The sequence below is a fragment of the Sceloporus occidentalis genome, unplaced genomic scaffold (assembly GCF_023333645.1).
Source record: "Sceloporus occidentalis isolate IW3139 unplaced genomic scaffold, rSceOcc1.0.p SCAF_2, whole genome shotgun sequence".
Classification (NCBI taxonomy): Eukaryota; Metazoa; Chordata; class Lepidosauria; order Squamata; family Phrynosomatidae; genus Sceloporus; species Sceloporus occidentalis.
The window spans coordinates 111,182,912-111,195,240 of NW_028316982.1; the positions used below are offsets into that span (position 1 = coordinate 111,182,912).

Consider the following 12,329-nt stretch of genomic DNA (forward strand, 5'->3'; position numbering starts at 1 on the left):
GGAGTAGTAGCAACACCTTGCAAGTGGACATGTGAGAAGGATTTCTCTGCTGTTGCACCCTCTTTGGGGAATGCTTTCTCCTTCGTGGTCCAGTTCACACAAATGTTAGTTTCATTTTGATACCATATTAAAACATGACTTTTTATTAAAGCCTTTGCGATTTAATTGATTTTTTGTAGTTGCATTTTAAACTGTTTTAAACTGTTTGATTTTTAAACATATTTTTAGCCTGATTCAATTATTACTGCTTTAAATTCTGCATTGTTTTAAATGGTCTGAATTGATTTGGTTTGTATGCTGTCCAAATAGCCCATGATATAGAGTAGCATATAAATATTTAATATCTTTAATATCTAAATTCTGCCAGTGGCCAACCATGTATTTGCACACTTCAGGTTAGTATGTCAACTGTACCTGTCTCTGGCCTCGTCTTGGTAGTGCATCCTTTGGATTCATACATTATTGTAATCCCATTTGGATCAGTGTAATATGTAATACAATCAGGATTTAATTCCTAGCTTGACTACGGAAACTCACTGGGTGTGATCTTGGATGGAATCACAAAATCTCAGCCCCCAAAAACTCAGTGATAAGTTCACTTTAGGGTCACTGTAAATTAGAAATGACTTGAAGGCACATAACAACAGCTACTACTACTTCTACTATTACTCTCTCTGGCTTTGCTTCGCGAACGAAGATTCAGGAAGGACTCATCCCGCGCTTTGTACAAGCGCGTTGGTGACTAAAATGGCCAATCCGGGATAAACAAGTCCAGTTGCAGAAAGCACAGCAGAAAATCTCCTCGGGTGATGTTTCCGGGTTGCGGTTCTTTCTGCGTTGTCATTTCTCTTCAAGGTTCGTTCTACTATTACTACTGTACTACAATATGAGGCTATATTTGAATAGTATAGCTATCTTACGGTGTGGCTGTCTTTAAACAGTGTTTGGAAATATCATCTAGTTCAAACTTCTATGGCCATATTGTTGGCTGAGGCCTAGGGGAAATATCAGCTGACCCAAAATGCTCAGCCCAGACTGCTGCCCGAGTCTCTTTATAGGGAACACAAGACTCCCTTGTTAACTACTGTTCTGTTTCAAAATGTTGGTTATGACCTGTAAAGCTCTATGCGACTTTGGATCTAATTACTGAAACATTATTTCCCTCATGAGTATGTCTGGGCCTTATGATCTTCAGGGGGTCCCTTTCTCATTGCTGTTGCCCCTGGAGTCATGTCTAGTGGCAGGGTTGCCAGGGTGAAAACTGGAGATAGCTCTGACACCTTTAATGGTTGTGTGGAAGAGGGGATTTCAGCAGGTGTTGCTTGTTCCCTAGTTGTATTACAGTAATACCTGCTGAAATTCACTCTTCCACACAACCATTAAAAGTGTAGGAGCTGTCTCCGGTTTTTATTCTGGCAACCCTACATGGGGACATGAGGGAGAGTCCATCACACACTGGAATTCAGTGCTGAGGTGGTTGCATCTCCCTGTGTTGTCCTTCAGACAACAAGCAAAGACTTTTTTAATTCAATCAGGCCTTGAGCAACTAAACTATATTATCGCTAGAGGGATTTTATTTTTTAAAAATGCCTTTTATTTTCTTTTTATTCTATTATCCTATCATTTTGTAATTTTTTTCATTGTAGTTCTAATTGAGGTTTTTTACTATTATTCACCCTGAGTGCCATTTGTTGTCAGAAGGATGGAATGCAGTCTGTCCTCCTTATTAGTGGACTTAGCATTCATAGATGGCAAGCCCTCATTTTAGTTAATGACAGTGCATGCATGCGACTGCACTATTGGGCGCATGCCAAGCCACCATTACTTTCAATGGGACATGAGCATACATGGATTTTTCATATCCATGGGTGGGGGGTGGGGGGGCTGGAACGGATCCCACACAAATACGGAGGTGACTATATAAATAAAAATTAAGTATGTGATAAAATTGGTCAAGACTGGATTGTATTTCTGATATATGACTGATTTGTATATGTGTTTGGTTTTCTTTTGTCTGATATAAATCTGTCTCTGTTTGTTTGCACCCAAATTAGAGTCCAGCGATAGTAAGGAGGGCTGTGAAAGAAACTAAAGAGTAAGGAATCTTGAATAGGAATGACTAAAATATTTGGCTTCATTATTCCATTTGTTTTCATAATGAAAAACCTTTGTTTGGTTTAATTCAAAGATATAGCCCTGTTAGTCTCGGGAATCAGTATGCAGAGAGATCTTGCAGCACCTTTGAGACTAACTGCTATTAATCAGTTTTAATCAGATGTGACATTTGACACTTACCTCTTTCGTTGGTGTTTGTATAAATAATTTGTGGTTTGTTGTGGCACCAGAGGTCTCTGACAGAGAAAGCTGGATCTCTCCCAAAACTACAGTTCCCAGAATTCCAGGGCACTGAATCATGGCAGTTAAAGTGGTGTCCAGCTGGATTATTTCTTCAGTGTGGATGCAGCCTTTGTGAACACTTTCCTATTTCTACACTCCCATCAGCATCCAGGAAAGCTAGCAACTACAAAAGAAAGAAAGAAAGAAAGAAAGAAAGAAAGAAAGAAAGAAAAGAGAAAGCAAAGGGAAGAAAGCAGACAGTTGTTACCTTGAGCTGTTTGAGTAACTTTTTTTGTGAGGGAGGTAGAAAGGCAGGGTGAAAAGCAAACAAATAAATGAGTCCATCCAGTGGTCCTAATGGGAATGTTTCATACTAGGAAAATGTGCAAAAAGTGTTCAGGGCTGGAGTTTATGCGCCTGCAGCCTTTGCTTGTGGTGGTCCTTGTTTTGTGTTCAGCCACAGAGTCTGCTTGGCCCTGCTCTTTCACTTGGTAATCTGAAAGCAAACAACAGGACAGCAGTGCCCTTGTTCAGTGGCTGCTGCTTCCCTTGGAGCTGGACAGAGGTCCATTTTCGTCCATAGAGAGCCCTCTGCTGACTCTTCTCCCCTTTCATCCAGATCACCTGTTCTTTATTGCATTTGCTTCCCAGTTTTCCTTTGCACCTCCTCTCCCTTCCTCTTTTGGAAACCTTCTATGTGATCTCAACTCTCAGATGGATAGATAGATAGATAGATAGATAGATAGATAGATAGATAGATAGATAGATAGATCAGATAGAGAGAGAGAGATGGCTAGCTCAATGGAAAGATAGATCAGATAGATAGATAGATGATAGATGGCTAGATAGGTAGATAGAGAGATGGCTACATCAAAAGATAGATCAGATCAGATAGATAGATAGATAGATGGCTAGATCGATCGATAGATCCGATAGATAGATAGATAGATAGATAGATAGATAGATAGACAGATAGACAGACAGATAGTTGGTGTTGTTTTACTCTTATGGTAATCCTAAGGCGACACTACTTTGCCATTGCCATCATCTGAGGCTGAGAGAGTGTGATTTGCCGAAGACCCAGGTTTCCATAGCTGAGCCAGGATTCGAACCCTGATCTCCAGAATCATATAGTGCAGCACGCCAGCTACTACACTCTGCTGCTGTTGTTGTTGTTGCCTCTCAGGTGAACTTATCATAGGGTTTTCTTGGCAGGATTTGTTCAGAGGAGGTGTGCCATCGCCTTCCCCAGAGGAGGCTGAGAGAGTGTGACTCGCCCAATGGGTTTCCTGAGGAACCGAACCCTGGTCTCTGGAAGGGGAGCCCAACACTCCTCTATGCCGGCTCTCATTTAAGATGCCCAAGAGGGGCTCTTTTTTTATAAGATAAGATGAAATGAAATGAAATAATAAAACACATAAATAAAATAAAATAATAAGTAAAATAAAATAATAAATGAAATGAAATAATAAAACACATAAATAAAATAAAATAATAAGTAAAATAAAATAATAAATGAAATGAAATAATAAAACACATAAATAAAATAAAATAATAAGTAAAATAAAATAATAAATGAAATGAAATAATAAAACACATAAATAAAATAAAATAATAAGTAAAATAAAATAATAAATGAAATGAAATAATAAAACACATAAATAAAATAAAATAATAAGTAAAATAAAATAATAAATGAAATGAAATAATAAAACACATAAATAAAATAAAATAATAAGTAAAATAAAATAATAAATGAAATGAAATAATAAAACACATAAAATAGATAAATAAAATAAAATAAATACGTAAAATACATAAAATAAAGAAAGAAATAATGAAATAAAATAATAAATAATAAAATAAAAATAAAAATAAAACTTTTTCCTGGCTAGAGGGCGATCAGTGATGCCCAGTAGGCAGAGGGAATCAAGCTGGCAAGCTTAGAAGAAAGGGTCTATTGGGGGGAATGGGGGGGAACCCCTCTCCTCTCTGTTAGCCAATGGGCAGCGGTCGCTTTAAGGGAGCCACCTTAAGGCAAGGCAGTGGGCAGCAGCAGCCTGGCTGGGGATGGGACCAGCAGGGAGGCCAGGGATGATGCCCCTCGGATGATCTGCAGCGCTGCTCCCAGGGAGAGGGCCGGCGGATGGATGGATGGATGGATGGTCTCTAGGTACCCCTGGTCCTCCTTCTTTTCTCCATCTCTTGCTCCACTCCTCCTCGCTCTCTGCCTGCCTGGATTCCCTGCTACAGCTCCTGCCCCCTCCTAGCTGCCTCCCCACTGCAGCCATCGCCGGCTCAAGGCTATGGGATTCCGGGGAGGGGAGTTTGTCCAGGCACCAGAGCTTTCCATAGTCTTAAATCGGGGCTCGATCCGGATAGTGGCTGCAGTGCGGACGCAGCCCTCCTTAGGAGAGGCTGGCTGCTCTCGGGTCCTCTGCCTTTCAGGCTGGGCAGATGGGACTGGCTGCAGGGCATTCGTTCACTCATCAGCTCAGAGCAGCTTGTGGTTTTCTTATTCCTCCTCCTCCTCTTCTTTCTTTTTTCCTTCTTCTACTTTCACTTCTTCTTCTTCTTCCTCTTCCTTCGTCTTTCTCTTCTTCTTCTTTCCTCCTCCCCTCCCCCTCCCCTCCTCCTTCTTTCTTCTTGCTTCTTCTTGCTGCTTCTTCTTCTTCCTCCTCTTCTTCTTTCCTTTCCTCCTCTTCTTCTTCCTCTTCCTCCTCTTCTTTCTCTTCTCCCTTCTACTTCTTCCTCTTCCTGCTTCTTCTTCTTTCTCTTCCTCCTCTTCTTTCTCTTCTCCTTCCTGTCCTTTCTCCTCCTCCTCCTCCTCCTCCTCCTCCTCTTCTTCTTCTTCTTCCTCTTCCTTCTCCTTCCTCTTCTTCTTCTTTCCCCCTCCCCCTCCCCCTTCCTTCTTCTTGCTTCTTCTTCCTCTTCCTCTTCTTCTTCTCCTCCATCCTGCCACCTTTTCTTTTTCCTCCTCCTGCTTAGCCCCCCATCAACCCTTTTTCTCCTCCATCAAAGCTATTCACAGAGTACAGTTCACTTAATTCCTTGCACTGCATTGCTCCCATATCTAACTCTAAAGCCACCAGCTATATTTATCTATTCCCCCCTCCTCTGCCACCCTTCTTTTCTTCATAAGCTGCTGATTCAGAGGCATGAAAGAGTTTGGTGCTTGCCAGACCACCATTTTGTGTGTGTGTGTGTGTGTGTGTGTGTGTGTATGAAATCCAATGGTGGTCTGGCAAGCACCAAACCCTTTCTCTCATATATATATATATATATATATATATATATATATGGTTCTCAAGCCTGCTGCTATCCACTTTATAAAAGCTTTAAATATTCCTTAGCGAAAGCATTCTGGAAGTGATGGTGGCTCAGCCTTACCTTTGTAAGAGATGTAGAGCTAGCATGGCATAGTGATTTGAGGGTTGGCTTACAGCCCAAGAGACCAGGGTTTAATTCCCAGCTCTGCCACAACAAAACCCACTTTGGGTAAGTCGCACTCTCTCAGCCTCAGACTGAACAAATCTTGCCAAGAAAAACCTGGCAACACCTCCAGGTTGCCATATGTCAGAAGTGACCTCAAGGGCAACAACAACGACAACAAGATAGATGGCCCAGTTCTGTCAATGGTTTACTTGGAAGCTTGGCTAAAGACACTTTTGCTGCCTGACGGGGGCAAAAAAAAAGTTTCCTCTTTTTGATTGTCCCCAAGTGCATGCCCAAAGCCAAGCAAAGCTGGATGCCAGTCTGTTGGAAATGCTATGATGGTGTATTCCTGCATGGCAGGGGGTTGCACTGGATGGCCCTTGGGGGTCTCTTTCAACTCTATAGTTATATGATTCAAATTTGTTTTTTGAATAACAGGGGGGAAATGAACACAAACACCCCCTCCCTATCCCTGGCAATAAGTATACAATATTAACAGCAACAAAAGCTATCCCTTTCTTGGCCTTTCATGCCACCCTAAATCTGCTGCCTGCTGAGGGAGATGCCTCACTCTGCCTAATGGTAGGACCAGCTCCGAGAAAGACTCCTTAATTGGGCTTACTCTTCATGAAGTGTTGGTACAATTAAGCTATCTAAAACCGTTAGTGTTTTTTGTAGATCTATTTTCTTTCAGTTCATTTTGATATTTTAAAAGCGTCCCCTTTTTGGCATCTGAGTGCTCTCTCCCTGCTTTCCTTTGCAAGTTGCACGTTTCAAAGTTCAGACGATGCTCCAAGGGATGCCCGAACACAAACGAACCACGTAATGAAAAGTCTGATCCAAACTGATCATGTCTGTAGTTCTTTAAAGTTCTCATCTTTAAAGCAGGGACTTGCCAATGGGCAGCTCTGATCCTCAAAATAACAGCCTTTTGCCCTCTTGGGGCTTAAAGAAAAAAGCTAAAAGGTTTGCTCGCACTTTGAGGCATAAGGGGAAAAGATATATAATACAAAGTTTTCAATGTTGTTTGAAAGACGTACTAATGGCTAGTTAAATCCCATGCCTGAAATGTTTGAACACCAAACATAAAGTGATGCCTCAGAGCATATAGTCAGTAGATTTGAAGGCCTGATTTCTGGGTGCTACCGGTTTTACTATGTAGACTCATGACTTGTGAGAGCCTCGGTTTATAAGGCAAAATAGCCTTCCTTCCAGCAGTGCCTGGAAAATTACTTTTCTAAAGTAATTTGTTTCTGGCCTTCATTAACATGTTTCAGAAATAACCTAAGTCCCAGGACTTGCAGAGATCCCAGGAAAAGTAACAAGATTACTGTGTGAAGTTGAAGGCTTTCATGGCCGGCATCCATAGTTTTTTTGTGGGTTTTTCGGGCTATGTGGCCATGTTCTAGAAGAGTTTGTTTCTGATGCTTTGTCAGCATCTGTGGCTGAAGATGCCAGCCACAGATGCTGGCGAAACGTTAGAAACAAACTCTTCTAGAACATGGCCACATAGCCCGAAAAACCCACAAAAAACTAACATTACTGTACTTCTTGTATTTTCTATTGCTTTTTTGTTGTTCTTAGGATTGATAGAAGAATGGCATAAAACTCTCACCAATTTATTAAAATATTTATATCTAAAGCTGTTTCAAGGGATCTCAAGTATACCACAACCTCCCCCCCAAAAACCCTCAAAATCCTCTAAAAATGCATTTAAAAACACTCTTTGAAAATAACTTTTGAAAATAACTGGAAGTAACATGGATTTTACACATTCCTCTTTTTTGAAACAGAACGTGTTTACACTCTTGTTACACATTTGTTGTTTTTGTTGGGTGCCTTTAAGTCATTTCCAACTTTTGGCTACCCTGCGTTGAACCTATTCTGGGGTTTTCTTGGCATGATCTGGGCAAAGAAGGTTTGACATTGCCATTCTCTGAGACTGAAAAACTTGTCAAAGGCCCTTTCCAGATGGGCCTTTTAGTACGTACTGTGTACGTACTAGGGTTGCCCAGGGGTGTTTCATTCAGACGCCCCCAACGCTAGTACGTACACAATACATACAAAATGGTGGTGCCCCATTCTACATGGGCCCCATTCTACATGGGCACTGCCATTAGGACGTCACGACTGTGCCGCTTCCAAACGGAGTGGCACGCATGTGACGTCCTGGCGCTGTGGAAGGGTGCCAAAATGGAGCTCCTTCCTGGGTTTGTGTCACTGGCGCAGCCTTTGCACAGCTGTGCCAGCGACGCAAAGGAGAAAGGGGCCGAGTGGCCCCTTTCTCTTTTCCCTGCCACTGTTGGGGTGTCCTTGGGGCATGAAGCCCCAAGGACACCCCCTTTCCAGGCCGCCGGGAAGCGGCGTTTTGCCGCTTCCTGCAGCCTGGAAAAGTGGCGGATTGGGGCCTCAGGGCTGCCGCTGTGGCAGCTGAGGCCCCGATCCGTTGGGGAAAGGGGTGGGTACAAGCCGCCCCAAAGGGGCTGTCTGTAAACCACCTAAGATCCCTTGGATAGTGGTTTTCCATAACTGAACAGGGATTTGAACTCTTGTCTCCCAGACTCCTAGTACAATATACAGTACAAACAACTACACTGGGCTGGCTATTTTGTTGTATATACACCCCAATAAGTAATAACGGGCAGCTATATTACTTGTAGTTCATAACTTCCGAGCTCCACCTTGTAGCCTCAGGACCATCACAAGCTGGCCACCCCTTCTTTAAAGATTGTAAAGTGATTTGGAAGGGGAGGTTATTATGAACACTGGTTACATAACATAATATTTTTCATCTGGCTTTTTGACTTTGAGTTGCTCATACACCAAAATTGAGAGATCAGATCCAACAAAACCTTATCTCTTAGTTGCTTACACTAACTAAAGTTACTCACTGGCATCATGTAGAATTGCTTTTCAGTATTTTAACACCAACAAGTCCCAATTTAGCAGCTTCAAATTACTGTCCCCTTTACCCAGCTGCTGTAGGATTTATTCTATGTAAAGTATTACATTTTCAAAAGGGCAACTTTGCTCTGAAACCCAGAATTCAACAGAAAAAAAAAAGGGAGGAAGGGAGATAGAAACAGTTTTTTTAGTGCACAATGCCCATATTACACTTTATTCCTACTTAGAATAGACACAATGACACCTTGGATCCCATTCTGGGAGAAAAGTGGGGTATAAATCCTATAAATACAGTAAATGAAATGAAGTGAAAGGTACTTGAGTTCAATGGTCCCGGTCAGCCATGACCTTGGGTGACCTTGGGCAAGTCACATACTCTCAGCCTCATGGAAGGCAAACCTCCTCTGAACAAATCTTGCCAAGAAAACCATATGATAGATTCACTTTAGGATTGCCATAAATTGGAAATGACTTGAAGGCACACAACAACTAGAGATAGGACTAACATGGGATTTAGCCTTTAAAGTGTTTTCTTATTCAAGATGTAGGAGGGTATTTCTTCATGCATTCCTACAGGATTATTATCCATAAAGAGAGGCAGTCTCACCAAACCAAACTGTAATTTCTGGTTGTAGTTCTTTGAAGGAAATCAAAACAATTAAACAACTATAAAAGTGGTTGGTAGGTATGGCCGTTAGAGTAGGGTCAAATCAGATTATTTCTGCAGTGCAGATGCAACCACAGTCAGGTTGAGATGAACTTGGGTCAGCTGGGTTTTCCAAAATTGGAGGCGTATGTGAGGGAGTCACTACAGAAAAGTTCAAGCCCCGTACTATTTTTTCTGTTATACAACTGTCATGAAGAGGAGGGGCAAACTTTTATTTTTCCAAGGGGGTTTCTCTCTCTCTCTCTCTCTCTCTCTCTCTCTCTCTCTCTCTCTCTCTCTCTCATACACACACACACACTCTTTTATTTTTCAACAAGAAAAATATAATAACTAGCTCTTTTCTCTTGCCTACATTGAAATACAGCAGATTTATTTCATTCATATGAAGACTATGGTGGGTTATATACCGCCATATAGTACGCGCAGACGTCGCGTGACGCTTATGACGTTGCGAGTGCACCATTGGCGCCTTGTGACATCATAACCACGTCACGAGAAGAATCGCCATTTTGGCACTTCTTTTTTGCTCCGCGCAGGAGCTGCGCAGTTTGGCTGCTGCGGCTCCCTCGCAGAGCAAACAGCAGCGCCGGTAGACCGCTGCAAAGCGGCAGTCTGTAATTCACCTGTGGAAGAATTGCATGAATGTGCTCTTCATGTAGAACACGTGCTTTTCATGTAGAAGGTTCCAGGTCCAGTCCCTCACATCTCCAAGTAAATCTGGAAGGATTCTTCTGGTTGAACATAGCCATTCAGTGTAGACCAGGTTGGGTAACAAGGTCTTCTTGCCTTGATATAAGACAGACACCTCTATGGCCTGGCCTTTGCACATGGTAATATATAGTGCCCAGCCATGCCCAGTCCTTTCCAACAGTTCTGAAAGTTTACAAGAGCATGTTGGTCCAAGCCTTCCTATGTAGCCAGAGACTACACAACTCAGAACTGTAGAAGTCTCTTTCTTGGGACTGCTAATTTTGTTTCTTAAAGTAAGAACAATTTTTAAAAGGTTATAGAAGAGAAAACATGCAGGCAATGTTTTACAAATCTGGGTAGGTGTCTTCACCTTTATTTGCAGCAGGTCTTGAAAGGTAAACTTCTGAATATCAAGATGGGGTTATTATGATGTGAGATCCTTTGCAGCTTGGAACAAAGGAGAGTACTTCTGGCAAAGCAGCTGAAGCCTCATTGCACTGATAGGCCAGGATGGGTCAGATGACATTCTCTGATCTACTTGTATATGAAGGCTTCCAGAATCAGGTCTACCAGATAAACAGGGAGTGGGATCATACAAGTTGTCCTTCCCCAGGTTTTTGTGGCTGTCCCACTCCACCCCCTACTTTTCATGCGCTGAGTCTGTATGTCCAAAGACGAGTCGTTACACAGACTTGAGCATCTACTCATGCTCAAGGGCTCCTTTACTGATATCTGCAATCTGTGTGGACTTCAAAGACACAGGCAACCCCTAGAACATAGAAAAGTTCCTTAGTTTGTACTACAACTTCCAGAATTCTCCCAGTCAGCAATGGCCATTCTCACTGGGAGTATTGTCGAAATGATCATCCAAGAAAATAGCCTTTCCAAGTTCTGAGGCTAACCCAGCCATGTGATGCCAAGGTCAGGATCAACAGCAAGGCCCCTGTTCCTGGGCGACATATAGATATATGTCATTGTGTATGTGTGTGTGATGTGAATGAGTTCAGGACTGGTTTGACTGACAGTTTCTAAGCAGCTCAGAGATCTAATCTTGTGGTATCCTTGGCTTTCTTTATCTTCAGTTACTTGTAAATCGGTCTCACTGGAAAAAAAGAAGCTGAGGTTGCAGGTGCACAGTAGAAATAATGCAGTTTAATGCTGCTTTTTACTGCCATGGCTGAGTGCTATGAAATGCTGGGAATTGTAGTTTATTGTGGCATCAGAGCTCTCTGACAGAGAAGGCTAAATATCTCACAAAATGACAAATCCCAGAATTCAATAGGACTGAGCCGTGGCAGTTAACAAGGTGTCAAACTGCATTATTTCTGCAGTGCAGATGCAGCCCTAGTCACACCGTCCAGAATTCCTGACTGTCAGTGCAAAAATGTAAAGGTGAAAGTGTGGAGGTAAAACTGGTTTCGAGTTTTATTTTGTGTTTTAAAATCAAATTTTGCTTAAGACATTTTAAATAAAACTTGCTTGTGTTTAACTCCTTGTATTTAAGTTTCTGTAGGTTTGAATCTATGAATGATGTTGCCTCAAAATACCTTTAGATCTGCCCTCCCTCTCAAAAAAATAACTGGCTCCATGCCTGGTTAGGGAATTTGCATTTCCTTGTTTGTAGCCAGGGTTAGTGCTAACATGTCTACGTGCTGCCAAAGAGAAAGAGGAACAGACACTAGGACAAGCTGTTTAGATCTGTCTGAATATCCACCTTTCATTTAAGTTAAAGGGCATTTAATGATTCCATGGCCTCCCTCTCCTTACTTCTATTATCCACATGACTGGATTGTAAACCACTTCTTGAGTTGCTGCTATCTTCCATCTGAAATCAAATTTAAATTGAAGTCCTAGTATGACTTCATGTCAGTGATTTAATAGGACATTGTCAGCATTATTTAAGGACCCCAAACTGTCACCATTGTCAAGTTCAATTAAATCTTTCCAGATGGGATCTTGGCTGAAAAGCCTCTACTTTTAATGATACCTGGCAAAGCTTTTTGTTCTTATGATGCCACAATAACAATGTCCTCTTTGTACCTGTCAAACTACATTAAAGGCAAAGTACATTAAAGGGCACAGAAAGAATGTGAGTGCCTTTGTTTATAGAACTCTATTTGCTCTGTTGGATTATTTTCCAGTTGAAATCAATGTGACCAAAGTATTTGCGACCAAAGTATCTGTAGCAGTTACAGTGTTATTGCACCTATAAAAGGCTGTGACTTCAGAAGAAAGGAGACCAATAAACCTCCTAAGACAAAATCCTTGTTTCTTTTTTAAAAGTCCCTCTAAAGGA

General features: G+C 41.7%; 1 protein-coding gene across 1 annotated transcript in view; it reads left to right on the forward strand.

Annotated features, from left to right (window-relative positions):
- The first annotated feature begins 4,408 nt into the window (after window positions 1-4,408).
- The window catches only part of LDB3 (LIM domain binding 3), a 191,317-nt gene continuing 183,396 nt past the window's right edge, over window positions 4,409-12,329 (forward strand). The window contains exon 1 of the mRNA XM_089510600.1: window positions 4,409-4,510. The gene's annotated coding sequence lies outside the window, so the exon portion shown is untranslated. The remainder of the gene's footprint in view (window positions 4,511-12,329) is intronic.